This window comes from Oncorhynchus clarkii, chromosome 21 (assembly GCF_045791955.1).
Source record: "Oncorhynchus clarkii lewisi isolate Uvic-CL-2024 chromosome 21, UVic_Ocla_1.0, whole genome shotgun sequence".
NCBI lineage: Eukaryota > Metazoa > Chordata > Actinopteri > Salmoniformes > Salmonidae > Oncorhynchus > Oncorhynchus clarkii.
Genome location: NC_092167.1, coordinates 51,655,635 through 51,668,223, shown reverse-complemented (window position 1 = coordinate 51,668,223; position 12,589 = coordinate 51,655,635). Strand labels below are relative to the sequence as shown.

Below are 12,589 nucleotides of genomic sequence, written 5' to 3'. Positions count from 1 at the left end.
TCTACCATCAGACTGCTGAATAGACACCACTAGTCAGCTGTTTCTACCATCAGACTGCTGAATAGACACCAGTAGTTTGCTGTTTCTACCCCCAGACCATCAGGCTGCTGAATAGACACCACTAGTCAGCTGCTTCTACCATCAGACTGCTGAATAGACACCACTAGTCAGCTGTTTCTACCATCAGACTGCTGAATAGACACCACTAGTCAGCTGCTTCTACCATCAGACTGCTGAATAGACACCACTAGTCAGCTGTTTCTACCATCAGACTGCTGAATAGACACCACTAGTCAGCTGTTTCTACCATCAGACTGCTGAATAGACACCACTAGTCAGCTGTTTCTACCATCAGACTGCTGAATAGACACCAGTAGTTTGCTGTTTCTACCCCCAGACCATCAGGCTGCTGAATAGACACCACTAGTCAGCTGCTTCTACCATCAGACTGCTGAATAGACACCACTAGTCAGCTGTTTCTACCATAAGACTGTTGAATAGACACCACTAGTTTGCTGTTTCTACCCCCAGACCATCAGGCTGCTGAATAGACACCACTAGTCAGCTGTTTCTACCCCCAGACCATCAGGCTGCTGAATAGAAACCATAAGTCAGCTGTTTCTACCCCCAGACCGTCAGGCTGCTGAATAGACACCACTAGTCAGCTGTTTCTACCATCAGGCTGCTGAATAGACACCACTAGTCAGCTGTTTCTACCCCCAGACCATCAGACTGCTGAATAGACACCACCAGTCAGCTGTTTCTACCCCCAGACCACCAGGCTGCTGAATAGACACCACTGTTTCTATCTCGAGACCATCAGGCTGCTGAATAGACACCACTAGTTAGCTGTTTCTACCATCAGGCTGCTGAATAGACACCAATAGTCAGCTGTTTATACCATCAGGCTGCTGAATAGACACCACTGGCCAGCTGTGTCTACCCCCAGACCATCAGACTGCTGAATAGACACCACTAGCCAACTGTTTATACCTCCAGACCATCAGGCTGCTGAATAGACACCAGTAGTCAGCTGTTTCTACCATCAGGATCCTGAATAGACACCACTAGTCTGCTGTTTCTACCATCAGACTGCTGAATAGACACCACTAGTCAGCTGTTTCTACCTCCTGATCATCAGGCTGCTGAATAGACACCACTAGTCAGCTGTTTCTACCCCCAGACCATCAGCCTGCTGAATAGACACCACTAGTTAGCTGTTTCTACCATCAGGCTGCTGAATAGACATCACTAGTCAGCTGTTTCTACCATCAGGCTGCTGAATAGACACCACTAGCTAGCTGTTTCTACCCCCAGACCATCAGACTGCTGAATAGACACCACTAGCCAGCTGTTTCTACCTCCAGACCATCAGGCTGCTGAATAGACACCACTAGTCAGCTGTTTCTACCTCCAGACAATCAGGTTGCTGAATAGACACCACTAGTCAGCTGTTTCTACCATCAGGCTGCTGAATAGACACCACTAGTCAGCTGTGTCTACCATCAGGCCGCTGAATAGACACCACTAGTCAGCTGTTTCTACCATCAGACTGCTGAATAGACACCACTAGTCAGCTGTTTCTACCATAAGACTGTTGAATAGACACCACTAGTTTGCTGTTTCTACCCCCAGACCATCAGGCTGCTGAATAGACACCACTAGTCAGCTGTTTCTACCCCCAGACCATCAGGCTGCTGAATAGAAACCATAAGTCAGCTGTTTCTACCCCCAGACCGTCAGGCTGCTGAATAGACACCACTAGTCAGCTGTTTCTACCATCAGGCTGCTGAATAGACACCACTAGTCAGCTGTTTCTACCCCCAGACCATCAGACTGCTGAATAGACACCACCAGTCAGCTGTTTCTACCCCCAGACCACCAGGCTGCTGAATAGACACCACTGTTTCTATCTCGAGACCATCAGGCTGCTGAATAGACACCACTAGTTAGCTGTTTCTACCATCAGGCTGCTGAATAGACACCAATAGTCAGCTGTTTATACCATCAGGCTGCTGAATAGACACCACTGGCCAGCTGTGTCTACCCCCAGACCATCAGACTGCTGAATAGACACCACTAGCCAACTGTTTATACCTCCAGACCATCAGGCTGCTGAATAGACACCAGTAGTCAGCTGTTTCTACCATCAGGATCCTGAATAGACACCACTAGTCTGCTGTTTCTACCATCAGACTGCTGAATAGACACCACTAGTCAGCTGTTTCTACCTCCTGATCATCAGGCTGCTGAATAGACACCACTAGTCAGCTGTTTCTACCCCCAGACCATCAGGCTGCTGAATAGACACCACTAGTTAGCTGTTTCTACCATCAGGCTGCTGAATAGACATCACTAGTCAGCTGTTTCTACCATCAGGCTGCTGAATAGACACCACTAGCTAGCTGTTTCTACCCCCAGACCATCAGACTGCTGAATAGACACCACTAGCCAGCTGTTTCTACCTCCAGACCATCAGGCTGCTGAATAGACACCACTAGTCAGCTGTTTCTACCTCCAGACAATCAGGTTGCTGAATAGACACCACTAGTCAGCTGTTTCTACCATCAGGCTGCTGAATAGACACCACTAGTCAGCTGTGTCTACCATCAGGCCGCTGAATAGACACCACTAGTCAGCTGTTTCTACCATCAGACTGCTGAATAGACACCACTAGTCAGCTGTTTCTACCCCCAGACTGCTGAATAGACACCACTAGTCAGCTGTTTCTACCATCAGACTGCTGAATAGACACCACTAGTTTGCTGTTTCTACCCCAGACCATCAGGCTGCTGAATAGACACCACTAGTCAGCTGTTTCTACCCCCAGACCATCAGGCTGCTGAATAGACACCACTAGTCAGCTGTTTCTACCATCAGACTGCTGAATAGACACCACTAGTCAGCTGTTTCTACCATCAGGCTGCTGAATAGACACCACTAGTCAGCTGTTTCTACCATCGGGCTGCTGAATAGACACCACTAGTCAGCTGTTTCTACAATCAGGCTGCTGAATAGACAACACTAGTCAGCTTTTTCTACCATCAGGCTGCTGAATAGACACCAATAGTCAGCTGTTTCTACCATCAGGCTGCTGAATAGACATCACTAGTCAGCTGTTTCTACCATCAGGCAGCTGAATAGACACCACTAGCTAGCTGTTTCTACCCCCAGACCATCAGACTGCTGAATAGACACCAGTAGTCAGCTGTTTCTACCATCAGGATCCTGAATAGACACCACTAGTCTGTTGTTTCTACCATCAGACTGCTGAATAGACACCACTAGTCAGCTGTTTCTACCTCCTGATCATCAGGCTGCTGAATAGACACCACTAGTCAGCTGTTTCTACCCCCAGACCATCAGGCTGCTGAATAGACACCACTAGTTAGCTGTTTCTACCATCAGGCTGCTGAATAGACATCACTAGTCAGCTGTTTCTACCATCAGGCTGCTGAATAGACACCACTAGCTAGCTGTTTCTACCCCCAGACCATCAGACTGCTGAATAGACACCACTAGCCAGCTGTTTCTACCTCCAGACCATCAGGCTGCTGAATAGACACCACTAGTCAGCTGTTTCTACCTCCAGACAATCAGGCTGCTGAATAGACACCACTAGTCAGCTGTTTCTACCATCAGGCTGCTGAATAGACACCACTAGTCAGCTGTTTCTACCATCAGGCCGCTGAATAGACACCACTAGTCAGCTGTTTCTACCATCAGACTGCTGAATAGACACCACTAGTCAGCTGTTTCTACCATCAGGCTGCTGAATAGACACCACTAGTCAGCTGTTTCTACCATCGGGCTGCTGAATAGACACCACTAGTCAGCTGTTTCTACAATCAGGCTGCTGAATAGACAACACTAGTCAGATGTTTCTACCATCAGGCTGCTGAATAGACACCAATAGTCAGCTGTTTCTACCATCAGACTGCTGAATAGACACCACTAGTCAGCTGTTTCTACCATCAGACTGCTGAATAGACACCACTAGTCAGCTGTTTCTACCCCCAGACTGCTGAATAGACACCACTAGTCAGCTGTTTCTACCATCAGACTGTTGAATAGACACCACTAGTTTGCTGTTTCTACCCCCAGACCATCAGGCTGCTGAATAGACACCTCTAGTCAGCTGTTTCTACCCCCAGACCATCAGGCTGCTGAATAGAAACCATAAGTCAGCTGTTTCTACCCCCAGACCGTCAGGCTGCTGAATAGACACCACTAGTCAGCTGTTTCTACCATCAGACTGCTGAATAGACACCACTAGTCAGCTGTTTCTACCATCAGGCTGCTGAATAGACACCACTAGTCAGCTGTTTCTACCATCGGGCTGCTGAATAGACACCACTAGTCAGCTGTTTCTACAATCAGGCTGCTGAATAGACAACACTAAGCTGTTTCTACCATCAGGCTGCTGAATAGACACCAATAGTCAGCTGTTTCTACCATCAGACTGCTGAATAGACACCACTAGTCAGCTGTTTCTACCATCAGACTGCTGAATAGACACCACTAGTCAGCTGTTTCTACCCCCAGACTGCTGAATAGACACCACTAGTCAGCTGTTTCTACCATCAGACTGTTGAATAGACACCACTAGTTTGCTGTTTCTACCCCCAGACCATCAGGCTGCTGAATAGACACCACTAGTCAGCTGTTTCTACCCCCAGACCATCAGGCTGCTGAATAGAAACCATAAGTCAGCTGTTTCTACCCCCAGACCGTCAGGCTGCTGAATAGACACCACTAGTCAGCTGCTTCTACCATCAGACTGCTGAATAGACACCACTAGTCAGCTGCTTCTACCATCAGACTGCTGAATCGACACCACTAGTCAGCTGCTTCTACCATCAGACTGCTGAATAGACACCACTAGTCAGCTGCTTCTACCATCAGACTGCTGAATAGACACCACTAGTCAGCTGCTTCTACCATCAGACTGCTGAATAGACACCACTAGTCAGCTGTTTCTACCATCAGACTGCTGAATAGACACCAGTAGTTTGCTGTTTCTACCCCCAGACCATCAGGCTGCTGAATAGACACCACTAGTCAGCTGCTTCTACCATCAGACTGCTGAATAGACACCACTAGTCAGCTGTTTCTACCATCAGACTGCTGAATAGACACCACTAGTCAGCTGCTTCTACCATCAGACTGCTGAATAGACACCACTAGTCAGCTGTTTCTACCATCAGACTGCTGAATAGACACCACTAGTCAGCTGTTTCTACCATCAGACTGCTGAATAGACACCACTAGTCAGCTGTTTCTACCATCAGACTGCTGAATAGACACCAGTAGTTTGCTGTTTCTACCCCCAGACCATCAGGCTGCTGAATAGACACCACTAGTCAGCTGCTTCTACCATCAGACTGCTGAATAGACACCACTAGTCAGCTGTTTCTACCATAAGACTGTTGAATAGACACCACTAGTTTGCTGTTTCTACCCCCAGACCATCAGGCTGCTGAATAGACACCACTAGTCAGCTGTTTCTACCCCCAGACCATCAGGCTGCTGAATAGAAACCATAAGTCAGCTGTTTCTACCCCCAGACCGTCAGGCTGCTGAATAGACACCACTAGTCAGCTGTTTCTACCATCAGGCTGCTGAATAGACACCACTAGTCAGCTGTTTCTACCCCCAGACCATCAGACTGCTGAATAGACACCACCAGTCAGCTGTTTCTACCCCCAGACCACCAGGCTGCTGAATAGACACCACTGTTTCTATCTCGAGACCATCAGGCTGCTGAATAGACACCACTAGTTAGCTGTTTCTACCATCAGGCTGCTGAATAGACACCAATAGTCAGCTGTTTATACCATCAGGCTGCTGAATAGACACCACTGGCCAGCTGTGTCTACCCCCAGACCATCAGACTGCTGAATAGACACCACTAGCCAACTGTTTATACCTCCAGACCATCAGGCTGCTGAATAGACACCAGTAGTCAGCTGTTTCTACCATCAGGATCCTGAATAGACACCACTAGTCTGCTGTTTCTACCATCAGACTGCTGAATAGACACCACTAGTCAGCTGTTTCTACCTCCTGATCATCAGGCTGCTGAATAGACACCACTAGTCAGCTGTTTCTACCCCCAGACCATCAGGCTGCTGAATAGACACCACTAGTTAGCTGTTTCTACCATCAGGCTGCTGAATAGACATCACTAGTCAGCTGTTTCTACCATCAGGCTGCTGAATAGACACCACTAGCTAGCTGTTTCTACCCCCAGACCATCAGACTGCTGAATAGACACCACTAGCCAGCTGTTTCTACCTCCAGACCATCAGGCTGCTGAATAGACACCACTAGTCAGCTGTTTCTACCTCCAGACAATCAGGTTGCTGAATAGACACCACTAGTCAGCTGTTTCTACCATCAGGCTGCTGAATAGACACCACTAGTCAGCTGTGTCTACCATCAGGCCGCTGAATAGACACCACTAGTCAGCTGTTTCTACCATCAGACTGCTGAATAGACACCACTAGTCAGCTGTTTCTACCATCAGGCTGCTGAATAGACACCACTAGTCAGCTGTTTCTACCATCAGGCTGCTAAATAGACACCACTAGTCAGCTGTTTCTACAATCAGGCTGCTGAATAGACAACACTAGTCAGCTGTTTCTACCATCAGGCTGCTGAATAGACACCAATAGTCAGCTGTTTCTAACATCAGACTGCTGAATAGACACCACTAGTCAGCTGTTTCTACCATCAGACTGCTGAATAGACACCACTAGTCAGCTGTTTCTACCCCCAGACTGCTGAATAGACACCACTAGTCAGCTGTTTCTACCATCAGACTGCTGAATAGACACCACTAGTTTGCTGTTTCTACCCCAGACCATCAGGCTGCTGAATAGACACCACTAGTCAGCTGTTTCTACCCCCAGACCATCAGGCTGCTGAATAGACACCACTAGTCAGCTGTTTCTACCATCAGACTGCTGAATAGACACCACTAGTCAGCTGTTTCTACCATCAGGCTGCTGAATAGACACCACTAGTCAGCTGTTTCTACCATCGGGCTGCTGAATAGACACCACTAGTCAGCTGTTTCTACAATCAGGCTGCTGAATAGACAACACTAGTCAGCTTTTTCTACCATCAGGCTGCTGAATAGACACCAATAGTCAGCTGTTTCTACCATCAGACTGCTGAATAGACACCACTAGTCAGCTGTTTCTACCATCAGACTGCTGAATAGACACCACTAGTCAGCTGTTTCTACCCCCAGACTGCTGAATAGACACCACTAGTCAGCTGTTTCTACCATCAGACTGTTGAATAGACACCACTAGTTTGCTGTTTCTACCCCCAGACCATCAGGCTGCTGAATAGACACCACTAGTCAGCTGTTTCTACCCCCAGACCATCAGGCTGCTGAATAGAAACCATAAGTCAGCTGTTTCTACCCCCAGACCGTCAGGCTGCTGAATAGACACCACTAGTCAGCTGCTTCTACCATCAGACTGCTGAATAGACACCACTAGTCAGCTGCTTCTACCATCAGACTGCTGAATCGACACCACTAGTCAGCTGCTTCTACCATCAGACTGCTGAATAGACACCACTAGTCAGCTGCTTCTACCATCAGACTGCTGAATAGACACCACTAGTCAGCTGCTTCTACCATCAGACTGCTGAATAGACACCACTAGTCAGCTGTTTCTACCATCAGACTGCTGAATAGACACCAGTAGTTTGCTGTTTCTACCCCCAGACCATCAGGCTGCTGAATAGACACCACTAGTCAGCTGCTTCTACCATCAGACTGCTGAATAGACACCACTAGTCAGCTGTTTCTACCATCAGACTGCTGAATAGACACCACTAGTCAGCTGCTTCTACCATCAGACTGCTGAATAGACACCACTAGTCAGCTGTTTCTACCATCAGACTGCTGAATAGACACCACTAGTCAGCTGTTTCTACCATCAGACTGCTGAATAGACACCACTAGTCAGCTGTTTCTACCATCAGACTGCTGAATAGACACCAGTAGTTTGCTGTTTCTACCCCCAGACCATCAGGCTGCTGAATAGACACCACTAGTCAGCTGCTTCTACCATCAGACTGCTGAATAGACACCACTAGTCAGCTGTTTCTACCATAAGACTGTTGAATAGACACCACTAGTTTGCTGTTTCTACCCCCAGACCATCAGGCTGCTGAATAGACACCACTAGTCAGCTGTTTCTACCCCCAGACCATCATGCTGCTGAATAGAAACCATAAGTCAGCTGTTTCTACCCCCAGACCGTCAGGCTGCTGAATAGACACCACTAGTCAGCTGTTTCTACCATCAGGCTGCTGAATAGACACCACTAGTCAGCTGTTTCTACCCCCAGACCATCAGACTGCTGAATAGACACCACCAGTCAGCTGTTTCTACCCCCAGACCACCAGGCTGCTGAATAGACACCACTGTTTCTATCTCGAGACCATCAGGCTGCTGAATAGACACCACTAGTTAGCTGTTTCTACCATCAGGCTGCTGAATAGACACCAATAGTCAGCTGTTTATACCATCAGGCTGCTGAATAGACACCACTGGCCAGCTGTGTCTACCCCCAGACCATCAGACTGCTGAATAGACACCACTAGCCAACTGTTTATACCTCCAGACCATCAGGCTGCTGAATAGACACCAGTAGTCAGCTGTTTCTACCATCAGGATCCTGAATAGACACCACTAGTCTGCTGTTTCTACCATCAGACTGCTGAATAGACACCACTAGTCAGCTGTTTCTACCTCCTGATCATCAGGCTGCTGAATAGACACCACTAGTCAGCTGTTTCTACCCCCAGACCATCAGGCTGCTGAATAGACACCACTAGTTAGCTGTTTCTACCATCAGGCTGCTGAATAGACATCACTAGTCAGCTGTTTCTACCATCAGGCTGCTGAATAGACACCACTAGCTAGCTGTTTCTACCCCCAGACCATCAGACTGCTGAATAGACACCACTAGCCAGCTGTTTCTACCTCCAGACCATCAGGCTGCTGAATAGACACCACTAGTCAGCTGTTTCTACCTCCAGACAATCAGGTTGCTGAATAGACACCACTAGTCAGCTGTTTCTACCATCAGGCTGCTGAATAGACACCACTAGTCAGCTGTGTCTACCATCAGACTGCTGAATAGACACCACTAGTCAGCTGTTTCTACCATCAGGCTGCTGAATAGACACCACTAGTCAGCTGTTTCTACCATCAGGCTGCTAAATAGACACCACTAGTCAGCTGTTTCTACAATCAGGCTGCTGAATAGACAACACTAGTCAGCTGTTTCTACCATCAGGCTGCTGAATAGACACCAATAGTCAGCTGTTTCTAACATCAGACTGCTGAATAGACACCACTAGTCAGCTGTTTCTACCATCAGACTGCTGAATAGACACCACTAGTCAGCTGTTTCTACCCCCAGACTGCTGAATAGACACCACTAGTCAGCTGTTTCTACCATCAGACTGTTGAATAGACACCACTAGTTTGCTGTTTCTACCCCCAGACCATCAGGCTGCTGAATAGACACCACTAGTCAGCTGTTTCTACCCCCAGACCATCAGGCTGCTGAATAGACACCACTAGTCAGCTGTTTCTACCCCCAGACTGCTGAATAGACACCACTAGTCAGCTGTTTCTACCATCAGACTGTTGAATAGACACCACTAGTTTGCTGTTTCTACCCCCAGACCATCAGGCTGCTGAATAGACACCACTAGTCAGCTGCTTCTACCATCAGACTGCTGAATAGACACCACTAGTCAGCTGTTTCTACCATCAGACTGCTGAATAGACACCACTAGTCAGCTGCTTCTACCATCAGACTGCTGAATAGACACCACTAGTCAGCTGTTTCTACCATCAGACTGCTGAATAGACACCACTAGTCAGCTGTTTCTACCATCAGACTGCTGAATAGACACCAGTAGTTTGCTGTTTCTACCCCCAGACCATCAGGCTGCTGAATAGACACCACTAGTCAGCTGTTTCTACCATCAGACTGCTGAATAGACACCACTAGTCAGCTGCTTCTACCATCAGACTGCAGAACAGACACCACTAGTCAGCTGTTTCTACCATCAGACTGCTGAATAGACACCACTAGTCAGCTGTTTCTACCATCAGACTGCTGAATAGACACCAGTAGTTTGCTGTTTCTACCCCCAGACCATCAGGCTGCTGAATAGACACCACTAGTCAGCTGCTTCTACCATCAGACTGCTGAATAGACACCACTAGTCAGCTGTTTCTACCATCAGACTGCTGAATAGACACCACTAGTCAGCTGCTTCTACCATCAGACTGCTGAATAGACACCACTAGTCAGCTGTTTCTACCATCAGACTGCTGAATAGACACCACTAGTCAGCTGTTTCTACCATCAGACTGCTGAATAGACACCAGTAGTTTGCTGTTTCTACCCCCAGACCATCAGGCTGCTGAATAGACACCACTAGTCAGCTGCTTCTACCATCAGACTGCTGAATAGACACCACTAGTCAGCTGTTTCTACCATCAGACTGCTGAATAGACACCACTAGTCAGCTGCTTCTACCATCAGACTGCTGAATAGACACCACTAGTCAGCTTTTTCTACCATCAGACTGCTGAATAGACACCACTAGTCAGCTGTTTCTACCCCCAGACTGCTGAATAGACACCACTAGTCAGCTGTTTCTACCATCAGACTGTTGAATAGACACCACTAGTTTGCTGTTTCTACCCCCAGACCATCAGGCTGCTGAATAGACACCACTAGTCAGCTGTTTCTACCCCCAGACCATCAGGCTGCTGAATAGACACCACTAGTCAGCTGTTTCTACCCCCAGACTGCTGAATAGACACCACTAGTCAGCTGTTTCTACCATCAGACTGTTGAATAGACACCACTAGTTTGCTGTTTCTACCCCCAGACCATCAGGCTGCTGAATAGACACCACTAGTCAGCTGCTTCTACCATCAGACTGCTGAATAGACACCACTAGTCAGCTGTTTCTACCATCAGACTGCTGAATAGACACCACTAGTCAGCTGCTTCTACCATCAGACTGCTGAATAGACACCACTAGTCAGCTGTTTCTACCATCAGACTGCTGAATAGACACCACTAGTCAGCTGTTTCTACCATCAGACTGCTGAATAGACACCAGTAGTTTGCTGTTTCTACCCCCAGACCATCAGGCTGCTGAATAGACACCACTAGTCAGCTGTTTCTACCATCAGACTGCTGAATAGACACCACTAGTCAGCTGCTTCTACCATCAGACTGCTGAACAGACACCACTAGTCAGCTGTTTCTACCATCAGACTGCTGAATAGACACCACTAGTCAGCTGTTTCTACCATCAGACTGCTGAATAGACACCAGTAGTTTGCTGTTTCTACCCCCAGACCATCAGGCTGCTGAATAGACACCACTAGTCAGCTGCTTCTACCATCAGACTGCTGAATAGACACCACTAGTCAGCTGTTTCTACCATCAGACTGCTGAATAGACACCACTAGTCAGCTGCTTCTACCATCAGACTGCTGAATAGACACCACTAGTCAGCTGTTTCTACCATCAGACTGCTGAATAGACACCACTAGTCAGCTGTTTCTACCATCAGACTGCTGAATAGACACCAGTAGTTTGCTGTTTCTACCCCCAGACCATCAGGCTGCTGAATAGACACCACTAGTCAGCTGCTTCTACCATCAGACTGCTGAATAGACACCACTAGTCAGCTGTTTCTACCATCAGACTGCTGAATAGACACCACTAGTCAGCTGCTTCTACCATCAGACTGCTGAATAGACACCACTAGTCAGCTTTTTCTACCATCAGACTGCTGAATAGACACCACTAGTCAGCTGCTTCTACCATCAGACTGCTGAATAGACACCACTAGTCAGCTGTTTCTACCATCAGACTGCTGAATAGACACCACTAGTCAGCTGTTTCTACCATCAGACTGCTGAATAGACACCAGTAGTTTGCTGTTTCTACCCCCAGACCATCAGGCTGCTGAATAGACACCACTAGTCAGCTGCTTCTACCATCAGACTGCTGAATAGACACCACTAGTCAGCTGTTTCTACCATCAGACTGCTGAATAGACACCACTAGTCAGCTGCTTCTACCATCAGACTGCTGAATAGACACCACTAGTCAGCTTTTTCTACCATCAGACTGCTGAATAGACACCACTAGTCAGCTGTTTCTACCATCAGACTGCTGAATAGACACCAGTAGCTACCTGCTCCCCCTCCTAACCACCCCACCAGACACATACCCTGACCGTACCCCCCCAAACAGCCATCTACCCTGCCCCCACCAACAGACATCTACCCTGGCCGTACCCCACCCCCCTAACAGACATCTACCCTGCCCTCACCAACAGACATCTAACCTGCCCCCACCAACAGACATCTACCCTGCCCCCATCAACAGACATCTACCCTGGCCGTACCCCCCCCAAACAGCCATCTACCCTGCCCCCACCAACAGACATCTAACCTGCCCCCACCCCCCCACCAACAGACATCTACCCTGCCCCCACAACAGACATCTACCCT

At 48.0% G+C, this 12,589-nt stretch overlaps 1 protein-coding gene across 1 annotated transcript in view; it reads left to right on the top strand.

Moving 5' to 3' along the window:
* The window catches only part of LOC139379260 (cytochrome P450, family 17, subfamily A, polypeptide 2), a 50,090-nt gene that overhangs the window by 17,831 nt on the left and 19,670 nt on the right, over positions 1-12,589 (top strand). The window lies entirely within an intron of this gene.